We start from the raw sequence: 12430 nt of genomic DNA, 5'->3' as shown, positions 1-12430 counted from the left end.
TTGTATTTGTGTGGAAAAAACACTTTTTGCACTTGTGATAGTGTTGAAAAACCACTTTTCGCACCTGTGTTAGTGTTGAAAAACCACTTTTCGCACTTGTGTTAGTGTTGAAAAACCACTTTTCGCACTTGTGTTGGTGCAGGAAACCACTTTTGCACTTGTATTAGTGTGGAAAAACCACTTTTGACACTTGTGTCAGTGTTGAAAAACCACTTTTCGCACTTGTGTTGGTGCAGGAAACCACTTTTGCACGTGTATTAGTGTGGAAAAACCACTTTTCGCACTTGTGTTAGTGTTGAAAAACCACTTTTCGCACTTGTGTTAGTGTTGAAAAACCACTTTTCACACTTGTGTTGGTGCAGGAAACCACTTTTGCACTTGTATTAGTGTGGAAAAAACACTTTTTGCACTTGTGATAGTGTTGAAAAACCACTTTTCGCACTTGTGTTAGTGTTGAAAAACCACTTTTCGCACTTGTGTTGGTGCAGGAAACCACTTTTGCACTTGTATTAGTGTGGAAAAAACACTTTTTGCACTTGTCATAGTGTTGAAAAACCACTTTTCGCACTTGTGTTAGTGTTGAAAAACCACTTTTCGCACTTGTGTTGGTGCAGGAAACCAATTTTGCACTTGTATTAGTGTGGAAAAACCACTTTTCGCACTTGTGTTAGTGTTGAAAAACCACTTTTCGCACTTGTGTTAGTGTTGAAAAACCACTTTTCGCACTTGTGTTAGTGTTGAAAAACCACTTTTCGCACTTGTGTTAGTGTTGAAAAACCACTTTTCGCACTTGTGTTAGTGATGAAAACCACTTTCCGCACATGTGTTAGTGTTGAAAAACCACTTTTCGCACTTGTGTGGTGCAGGAAACCACTTTTGCACTTGTATTAGTGTGGAAAAAACATTTTTGCACTTGTGATAGTGTTGAAAAACCACTTTTCGCACTTGTGTTAGTGTTGAAAAACCACTTTTTGCATTTGTGTTGGTGCAGGAAACCACTTTTGCACTTGTATTAGTGTGGAAAAAACACTTTTCGCACTTGTGTTTGTGTTGAAAAACCACTTTTCGCACTTGTGTTAGTGTTGAAAAACAACTTTTCGCACTTGTGTTAGTGTTGAAAAACCACTTTTCGCACTTGTGTTGGTGCAGGAAACCACTTTTGCACTTGTATTAGTGTGGAAGAAACACTTTTCGCACTTGTGTTATTGTTGAAAAACCACTTTTCGCACTTGTGTTAGTGTTGAAAAACCACTTTTCACACTTGTGTTGGTGCAGGAAACCACTTTTGCACTTGTATTTGTGTGGAAAAAACACTTTTTGCACTTGTGATAGTGTTGAAAAACCACTTTTCGCACTTGTGTTAGTGTTGAAAAACCACTTTTCGCACTTGTGTTGGTGCAGGAAACCACTTTTGCACTTGTATTAGTGTGGAAAAAACACTTTTCGCACTTGTGTTTGTGTTGAAAAACCACTTTTCGCACTTGTGTTAGTGTTGAAAAACCACTTTTCGCACTTGTGTTAGTGTTGAAAAACCACTTTTCGCACTTGTGTTAGTGTTGAAAAACCACTTTTCGCACTTGTGTTGGTGCAGGAAACCACTTTTGCACTTGTATTTGTGTGGAAAAAACACTTTTTGCACTTGTGATAGTGTTGAAAAACCACTTTTCGCACTTGTGTTAGTGTTGAAAAACCACTTTTCGCACTTGTGTTGGTGCAGGAAACCACTTTTGCACTTGTATTAGTGTGGAAAAACCACTTTTGCACTTGTATTTGTGTGGAAAAAACACTTTTTGCACTTGTGATAGTGTTGAAAAACCACTTTTCGCACTTGTGTTAGTGTTGAAAAACCACTTTTCGCACTTGTGTTGGTGCAGGAAACCACTTTTGCACTTGTATTAGTGTGGAAAAAACACTTTTTGCACTTGTCATAGTGTTGAAAAACCACTTTTCGCACTTGTGTTAGTGTTGAAAAACCACTTTTCGCACTTGTGTTGGTGCAGGAAACCACTTTTGCACTTGTATTAGTGTGGAAAAACCACTTTTCGCACTTGTGTTAGTGTTGAAAAACCACTTTTCGCACTTGTGTTAGTGTTGAAAAACCACTTTTCGCACTTGTGTTGGTGCAGGAAACCACTTTTGTACTTGTATTAGTGTGGAAAAACCACTTTTCGCACTTGTGTTAGTGTTGAAAAACCACTTTTCGCACTTGTGTTAGTGTTGAAAAACCACTTTTCGCACTTGTGTTGGTGCAGGAAACCACTTTTGCACTTGTATTAGTGTGGAAAAAACACTTTTTGCACTTGTCATAGTGTTGAAAAACCACTTTTCGCACTTGTGTTAGTGTTGAAAAACCACTTTTCGCACTTGTGTTGGTGCAGGAAACCAATTTTGCACTTGTATTAGTGTGGAAAAACCACTTTTCGCACTTGTGTTAGTGTTGAAAAACCACTTTTCGCACTTGTGTTAGTGTTGAAAAACCACTTTTCGCACTTGTGTTAGTGTTGAAAAAACACTTTTCGCACTTGTGTTAGTGATGAAAACCACTTTTCGCACTTGTGTTAGTGTTGAAAAACCACTTTTCGCACTTGTGTTGGTGCAGGAAACCACTTTTGCACTTGTATTAGTGTGGAAAATACACTTTTTGCACTTGTGATAGTGTTGAAAAACCACTTTTCGCACTTGTGTTAGTGTTGAAAAACCACTTTCCGCACATGTGTTAGTGTTGAAAAACCACTTTTCGCACTTGTGTGGTGCAGGAAACCACTTTTGCACTTGTATTAGTGTGGAAAAACATTTTTGCACTTGTGATAGTGTTGAAAAACCACTTTTCGCACTTGTGTTAGTGTTGAAAAACCACTTTTCGCACTTGTGTTGGTGCAGGAAACCACTTTTGCACTTGTATTAGTGTGGAAAAAACACTTTTCGCACTTGTGTTTGTGTTGAAAAACCACTTTTCGCACTTGTGTTAGTCTTGAAAAACCACTTTTCGCACTTGTGTTAGTGTTGAAAAACCACTTTTCGCACTTGTGTTGGTGCAGGAAACCACTTTTGAACTTGTATTAGTGTGGAAAAAACACTTTTCGCACTTGTGTTATTGTTGAAAAACCACTTTTCGCACTTGTGTTAGTGTTGAAAAACCACTTTTCACACTTGTGTTGGTGCAGGAAACCACTTTTGCACTTGTATTTGTGTGGAAAAAACACTTTTTGCACTTGTGATAGTGTTGAAAAACCACTTTTCGCACTTGTGTTAGTGTTGAAAAACCACTTTTCGCACTTGTGTTGGTGCAGGAAACCACTTTTGCACTTGTATTATTGTGGAAAAACCACTTTTCGCACTTGTGTTAGTGTTGAAAAACCACTTTTCGCACTTGTGTTAGTGTTGAAAAACCACTTTTCGCACTTGTGTTGGTGCAGGAAACCACTTTTGCACTTGTATTAGTGTGGAAAAACCACTTTTCGCACTTGTGTTAGTGTTGAACAACCACTTTTCGCACTTGTGTTAGTGTTGAAAAACCACTTTTCGCACTTGTGTTGGTGCAGGAAACCACTTTTGCACTTGTATTAGTGTGGAAAAACCACTTTTGACACTTGTGTCAGTGTTGAAAAACCACTTTTCGCACTTGTGTTGGTGCAGGAAACCACTTTTGCACGTGTATTAGTGTGGAAAAACCACTTTTCGCACTTGTGTTAGTGTTGAAAAACCACTTTTCGCACTTGTGTTAGTGTTGAAAAACCACTTTTCACACTTGTGTTGGTGCAGGAAGCCACTTTTGCACTTGTATTAGTGTGGAAAAAACACTTTTTGCACTTGTGATAATGTTGAAAAAACACTTTTCGCACTTGTGTTAGTGTTGAAAAACCACTTTTCGCACTTGTGTTGGTGCAGGAAAACACTTTTGCACTTGTATTAGTGTGGAAAAAACACTTTTTGCACTTGTCATAGTGTTGAAAAACCACTTTTCGCACTTGTGTTAGTGTTGAAAAACCACTTTTCGCACTTGTGTTGGTGCAGGAAACCAATTTTGCACTTGTATTAGTGTGGAAAACCACTTTTCGCACTTGTGTTAGTGTTGAAAAACCACTTTTCGCACTTGTGTTAGTGTTGAAAAACCACTTTTCGCACTTGTGTTAGTGTTGAAAAACCACTTTTCGCACTTGTGTTAGTGTTGAAAAACCACTTTTCGCACTTGTGTTAGTGATGAAAACCACTTTTCGCACTTGTGTTAGTGTTGAAAAACCACTTTTCGCACTTGTGTTGGTGCAGGAAACCACTTTTGCACTTGTATTAGTGTGGAAAATACACTTTTTGCACTTGTGATAGTGTTGAAAAACCACTTTTCGCACTTGTGTTAGTGTTGAAAAACCACTTTCCGCACATGTGTTAGTGTTGAAAAACCACTTTTCGCACTTGTGTGGTGCAGGAAACCACTTTTGCACTTGTATTAGTGTGGAAAAAACATTTTTGCACTTGTGATAGTGTTGAAAAACCACTTTTCGCACTGGTGTTAGTGTTGAAAAACCACTTTTCGCACTTGTGTTGGTGCAGGAAACCACTTTTGCACTTGTATTAGTGTGGAAAAAACACTTTTCGCACTTGTGTTATTGTTGAAAAACCACTTTTCGCACTTGTGTTAGTGATGAAAACCACTTTCCGCACATGTGTTAGTGTTGAAAAACCACTTTTCGCACTTGTGTGGTGCAGGAAACCACTTTTGCACTTGTATTAGTGTGGAAAAAACACTTTTCGCACTTGTGTTATTGTTGAAAAACCACTTTTCGCACTTGTGATAGTGTTGAAAAACCACTTTTCGCACTTGTGTTAGTGTTGAAAAACCACTTTTCGCATTTGTGTTGGTGCAGGAAACCACTTTTGCACTTGTATTAGTGTGGAAAAAACACTTTTTGCACTTGTGATAGTGTTGAAAAACCACTTTTCGCACTTGTGTTAGTGTTGAAAAACCACTTTTCGCACTTGTGTTGGTGCAGGAAACCACTTTTGCACTTGTATTAGTGTGGAAAAAACACTTTTTGCACTTGTCATAGTGTTGAAAAACCACTTTTCGCACTTGTGTTAGTGTTGAAAAACCACTTTTCGCACTTGTGTTGGTGCAGGAAACCAATTTTGCACTTGTATTAGTGTGGAAAAACCACTTTTCGCACTTGTGTTAGTGTTGAAAAACCACTTTTCGCACTTGTGTTAGTGTTGAAAAACCACTTTTCGCACTTGTATTAGTGTTGAAAAACCACTTTTCGCACTTGTGTTAGTGTTGAAAAACCACTTTTCGCACTTGTGTTAGTGATGAAAACCACTTTCCGCACATGTGTTAGTGTTGAAAAACCACTTTTCGCACTTGTGTGGTGCAGGAAACCACTTTTGCACTTGTATTAGTGTGGAAAAAACATTTTTGCACTTGTGATAGTGTTGAAAAACCACTTTTCGCACTTGTGTTAGTGTTGAAAAACCACTTTTCGCATTTGTGTTGGTGCAGGAAACCACTTTTGCACTTGTATTAGTGTGGAAAAAACACTTTTCGCACTTGTGTTTGTGTTGAAAAACCACTTTTCGCACTTGTGTTAGTGTTGAAAAACCACTTTTCGCACTTGTGTTAGTGTTGAAAAACCACTTTTCGCACTTGTGTTGGTGCAGGAAACCACTTTTGCACTTGTATTAGTGTGGAAAAAACACTTTTCGCACTTGTGTTATTGTTGAAAAACCACTTTTCGCACTTGTGTTAGTGTTGAAAAACCACTTTTCACACTTGTGTTGGTGCAGGAAACCACTTTTGCACTTGTATTTGTGTGGAAAAAACACTTTTTGCACTTGTGATAGTGTTGAAAAACCACTTTTCGCACTTGTGTTAGTGTTGAAAAACCACTTTTCGTACTTGTGTTGGTGCAGGAAACCACTTTTGCACTTGTATTAGTGTGGAAAAAACACTTTTCGCACTTGTGTTTGTGTTGAAAAACCACTTTTCGCACTTGTGTTAGTGTTGAAAAACCACTTTTCGCACTTGTGTTAGTGTTGAAAAACCACTTTTCGCACTTGTGTTAGTGTTGAAAAACCACTTTTCGCACTTGTGTTGGTGCAGGAAACCACTTTTGCACTTGTATTAGTGTGGAAAAAACACTTTTCGCACTTGTGTTATTGTTGAAAAACCACTTTTCGCACTTGTGTTAGTGTTGAAAAACCACTTTTCACACTTGTGTGGGTGCAGGAAACCACTTTTGCACTTGTATTTTGTGTGGAAAAAACACTTTTTGCACTTGTGATAGTGTTGAAAAACCACTTTTCGCACTTGTGTTAGTGTTGAAAAACCACTTTTCGCACTTGTGTTGGTGCAGGAAACCACTTTTGCACTTGTATTAGTGTGGAAAAACCACTTTTGCACTTGTATTTGTGTGGAAAAAACACTTTTTGCACTTGTGATAGTGTTGAAAAACCACTTTTCGCACTTGTGTTAGTGTTGAAAAACCACTTTTCGCACTTGTGTTGGTGCAGGAAACCACTTTTGCACTTGTATTAGTGTGGAAAAAACACTTTTTGCACTTGTCATAGTGTTGAAAAACCACTTTTTGCACTTGTGTTGGTGCAGGAAACCACTTTTGCACTTGTATTAGTGTGGAAAAACCACTTTTCGCACTTGTGTTAGTGTTGAAAAACCACTTTTCGCACTTGTGTTAGTGTTGAAAAACCACTTTTCGCACTTGTGTTGGTGCAGGAAACCACTTTTGTACTTGTATTAGTGTGGAAAAACCACTTTTTCGCACTTGTGTTAGTGTTGAAAACCACTTTTCGCACTTGTGTTAGTGTTGAAAAACCACTTTTCGCACTTGTGTTGGTGCAGGAAACCACTTTTGCACTTGTATTAGTGTGGAAAAAACACTTTTTGCACTTGTCATAGTGTTGAAAAACCACTTTTCGCACTTGTGTTAGTGTTGAAAAACCACTTTTCGCACTTGTGTTGGTGCAGGAAACCAATTTTGCACTTGTATTAGTGTGGAAAAACCACTTTTCGCACTTGTGTTAGTGTTGAAAAACCACTTTTCGCACTTGTGTTAGTGTTGAAAAACCACTTTTCGCACTTGTGTTAGTGATGAAAACCACTTTTCGCACTTGTGTTAGTGTTGAAAAACCACTTTTCGCACTTGTGTTGGTGCAGGAAACCACTTTTGCACTTGTATTAGTGTGGAAAATACACTTTTTGCACTTGTGATAGTGTTGAAAAACCACTTTTCGCACTTGTGTTAGTGTTGAAAAACCACTTTCCGCACATGTGTTAGTGTTGAAAAACCACTTTTCGCACTTGTGTGGTGCAGGAAACCACTTTTGCACTTGTATTAGTGTGGAAAAAACATTTTTGCACTTGTGATAGTGTTGAAAAACCACTTTTCGCACTTGTGTTAGTGTTGAAAAACCACTTTTCACACCTGTGTTGGTGCAGGAAACCACTTTTGCACTTGTATTAGTGTGGAAAAACACTTTTCGCACTTGTGTTTGTGTTGAAAAACCACTTTTCGCACTTGTGTTAGTCTTGAAAAACCACTTTTCGCACTTGTGTTAGTGTTGAAAAACCACTTTTCGCACTTGTGTTGGTGCAGGAAACCACTTTTGCACTTGTATTAGTGTGGAAAAAACACTTTTCGCACTTGTGTTATTGTTGAAAAACCACTTTTCGCACTTGTGTTAGTGTTGAAAAACCACTTTTCACACTTGTGTTGGTGCAGGAAACCACTTTTGCACTTGTATTTGTGTGGAAAAAACACTTTTTGCACTTGTGATAGTGTTGAAAAACCACTTTTCGCACCTGTGTTAGTGTTGAAAAACCACTTTTCGCACTTGTGTTGGTGCAGGAAACCACTTTTGCACTTGTATTATTGTGGAAAAACCACTTTTCGCACTTGTGTTAGTGTTGAAAAACCACTTTTCGCACTTGTGTTAGTGTTGAAAAACCACTTTTCGCACTTGTGTTGGTGCAGGAAACCACTTTTGCACTTGTATTAGTGTGGAAAAACCACTTTTCGCACTTGTGTTAGTGTTGAACAACCACTTTTCGCACTTGTGTTAGTGTTGAAAAACCACTTTTCGCACTTGTGTTGGTGCAGGAAACCACTTTTGCACTTGTATTAGTGTGGAAAAACCACTTTTGACACTTGTGTCAGTGTTGAAAAACCACATTTCGCACTTGTGTTGGTGCAGGAAACCACTTTTGCACGTGTATTAATGTGGAAAAACCACTTTTCGCACTTGTGTTAGTGTTGCAAAACCACTTTTCGCACTTGTGTTAGTGTTGAAAAACCACTTTTCACACTTGTGTTGGTGCAGGAAGCCACTTTTGCACTTGTATTAGTGTGGAAAAAACACTTTTTGCACTTGTGATAGTGTTGAAAAACCACTTTTCGCACTTGTGTTAGTGTTGAAAAACCACTTTTCGCACTTGTGTTGGTGCAGGAAACCACTTTTGCACTTGTATTAGTGTGGAAAAAAACACTTTTTGCACTTGTCATAGTGTTGAAAAACCACTTTTCGCACTTGTGTTAGTGTTGAAAAACCACTTTTCGCACTTGTGTTGGTGCAGGAAACCAATTTTGCACTTGTATTAGTGTGGAAAACCACTTTTCGCACTTGTGTTAGTGTTGAAAAACCACTTTTCGCACTTGTGTTAGTGTTGAAAAACCACTTTTCGCACTTGTGTTAGTGTTGAAAAACCACTTTTCGCACTTGTGTTAGTGTTGAAAAACCACTTTTCGCACTTGTGTTAGTGATGAAAACCACTTTTCGCACTTGTGTTAGTGTTGAAAAACCACTTTTCGCACTTGTGTTGGTGCAGGAAACCACTTTTGCACTTGTATTAGTGTGGAAAATACACTTTTTGCACTTGTGATAGTGTTGAAAAACCACTTTTCGCACTTGTGTTAGTGTTGAAAAACCACTTTCCGCACATGTGTTAGTGTTGAAAAACCACTTTTCGCACTTGTGTGGTGCAGGAAACCACTTTTGCACTTGTATTAGTGTGGAAAAAACATTTTTGCACTTGTGATAGTGTTGAAAAACCACTTTTCGCACTTGTGTTAGTGTTGAAAAACCACTTTTCGCACTTGTGTTGGTGCAGGAAACCACTTTTGCACTTGTATTAGTGTGGAAAAAACACTTTTCGCACTTGTGTTATTGTTGAAAAACCACTTTTCGCACTTGTGTTAGTGATGAAAACCACTTTCCGCACATGTGTTAGTGTTGAAAAACCACTTTTCGCACTTGTGTGGTGCAGGAAACCACTTTTGCACTTGTATTAGTGTGGAAAAAACACTTTTCGCACTTGTGTTATTGTTGAAAAACCACTTTTCGCACTTGTGATAGTGTTGAAAAACCACTTTTCGCACTTGTGTTAGTGTTGAAAAACCACTTTTCGCATTTGTGTTGGTGCAGGAAACCACTTTTGCACTTGTATTAGTGTGGAAAAAAACACTTTTCGCACTTGTGTTTGTGTTGAAAAACCACTTTTCGCACTTGTGTTAGTGTTGAAAAACCACTTTTCGCACTTGTGTTAGTGTTGAAAAACCACTTTTCGCACTTGTGTTGGTGCAGGAAACCACTTTTGCACTTGTATTAATGTGGAAAAAACACTTTTCGCACTTGTGTTATTGTTGAAAAACCACTTTTCGCACTTGTGTTAGTGTTGAAAAACCACTTTTCACACTTGTGTTGGTGCAGGAAACCACTTTTGCACTTGTATTTGTGTGGAAAAAAACACTTTTGGCACTTGTGATAGTGTTGAAAAACCACTTTTCGCACTTGTGTTAGTGTTGAAAAACCACTTTTCGCACTTGTGTTGGTGCAGGAAACCACTTTTGCACTTGTATTAGTGTGGAAAAACCACTTTTCGCACTTGTGTTGGTGCAGGAAACCACTTTTGCACTTGTATTAGTGTGGAAAAAACACTTTTTGCACTTGTCATAGTGTTGAAAAACCACTTTTCGCACTTGTGTTAGTGTTGAAAAACCACTTTTCGCACTTGTGTTGGTGCAGGAAACCAATTTTGCACTTGTATTAGTGTGGAAAAACCACTTTTCGCACTTGTGTTAGTGTTGAAAAACCACTTTTCGCACTTGTGTTAGTGTTGAAAAACCACTTTTCGCACTTGTATTAGTGTTGAAAAACCACTTTTCGCACTTGTGTTAGTGTTGAAAAACCACTTTTCGCACTTGTGTTAGTGATGAAAACCACTTTCCGCACTTGTGTTAGTGATGAAAACCACTTTCCGCACATGTGTTAGTGTTGAAAAACCACTTTTCGCACTTGTGTGGTGCAGGAAACCACTTTTGCACTTGTATTAGTGTGGAAAAAACATTTTTGCACTTGTGATAGTGTTGAAAAACCACTTTTCGCACTTGTGTTAGTGTTGAAAAACCACTTTTCGCATTTGTGTTGGTGCAGGAAACCACTTTTGCACTTGTATTAGTGTGGAAAAAACACTTTTCGCACTTGTGTTTGTGTTGAAAAACCACTTTTCGCACTTGTGTTAGTGTTGAAAAACCACTTTTCGCACTTGTGTTAGTGTTGAAAAACCACTTTTCGCACTTGTGTTGGTGCAGGAAACCACTTTTGCACTTGTATTAGTGTGGAAAAAACACTTTTCGCACTTGTGTTATTGTTGAAAAACCACTTTTCGCACTTGTGTTAGTGTTGAAAAACCACTTTTCACACTTGTGTTGGTGCAGGAAACCACTTTTGCACTTGTATTTGTGTGGAAAAAACACTTTTTGCACTTGTGATAGTGTTGAAAAACCACTTTTCGCACTTGTGTTAGTGTTGAAAAACCACTTTTCGCACTTGTGTTGGTGCAGGAAACCACTTTTGCACTTGTATTAGTGTGGAAAAAACACTTTTCGCACTTGTGTTTGTGTTGAAAAACCACTTTTCGCACTTGTGTTAGTGTTGAAAAACCACTTTTCGCACTTGTGTTAGTGTTGAAAAACCACTTTTCGCACTTGTGTTAGTGTTGAAAAACCACTTTTCGCACTTGTGTTGGTGCAGGAAACCACTTTTGCACTTGTATTAGTGTGGAAAAAACACTTTTCGCACTTGTGTTATTGTTGAAAAACCACTTTTCGCACTTGTGTTAGTGTTGAAAAACCACTTTTCACACTTGTGTGGGTGCAGGAAACCACTTTTGCACTTGTATTTGTGTGGAAAAAACACTTTTTGCACTTGTGATAGTGTTGAAAAACCACTTTTCGCACTTGTGTTAGTGTTGAAAAACCACTTTTCGCACTTGTGTTGGTGCAGGAAACCACTTTTGCACTTGTATTAGTGTGGAAAAACCACTTTTGCACTTGTATTTGTGTGGAAAAAACACTTTTTGCACTTGTGATAGTGTTGAAAAACCACTTTTCGCACTTGTGTTAGTGTTGAAAAACCACTTTTCGCACTTGTGTTGGTGCAGGAAACCACTTTTGCACTTGTATTAGTGTGGAAAAAACACTTTTTGCACTTGTCATAGTGTTGAAAAACCACTTTTTGCACTTGTGTTGGTGCAGGAAACCACTTTTGCACTTGTATTAGTGTGGAAAAACCACTTTTCGCACTTGTGTTAGTGTTGAAAAACCACTTTTCGCACTTGTGTTAGTGTTGAAAAACCACTTTTCGCACTTGTGTTGGTGCAGGAAACCACTTTTGTACTTGTATTAGTGTGGAAAAACCACTTTTCGCACTTGTGTTAGTGTTGAAAAACCACTTTTCGCACTTGTGTTAGTGTTGAAAAACCACTTTTCGCACTTGTGTTGGTGCAGGAAACCACTTTTGCACTTGTATTAGTGTGGAAAAAACACTTTTTGCACTTGTCATAGTGTTGAAAAACCACTTTTCGCACTTGTGTTAGTGTTGAAAAACCACTTTTCGCACTTGTGTTGGTGCAGGAAACCAATTTTGCACTTGTATTAGTGTGGAAAAACCACTTTTCGCACTTGTGTTAGTGTTGAAAAACCACTTTTCGCACTTGTGTTAGTGTTGAAAAACCACTTTTCGCACTTGTGTTAGTGTTGAAAAAACACTTTTCGCACTTGTGTTAGTGATGAAAACCACTTTTCGCACTTGTGTTAGTGTTGAAAAACCACTTTTCGCACTTGTGTTGGTGCAGGAAACCACTTTTGCACTTGTATTAGTGTGGAAAATACACTTTTTGCACTTGTGATAGTGTTGAAAAACCACTTTTCGCACTTGTGTTAGTGTTGAAAAACCACTTTCCGCACATGTGTTAGTGTTGAAAAACCACTTTTCGCACTTGTGTGGTGCAGGAAACCACTTTTGCACTTGTATTAGTGTGGAAAAAACATTTTTGCACTTGTGATAGTGTTGAAAAACCACTTTTCGCACTTGTGTTAGTGTTGAAAAACCACTTTTCACACCTGTGTTGGTGCAGGAAACCACTTTT

Source organism: Myxine glutinosa, chromosome 4 (assembly GCF_964187855.1).
Source record: "Myxine glutinosa chromosome 4, kmMyxGlut1.1, whole genome shotgun sequence".
Classification (NCBI taxonomy): Eukaryota; Metazoa; Chordata; class Myxini; order Myxiniformes; family Myxinidae; genus Myxine; species Myxine glutinosa.
Note: the sequence above shows the minus strand (reverse complement) of the source record.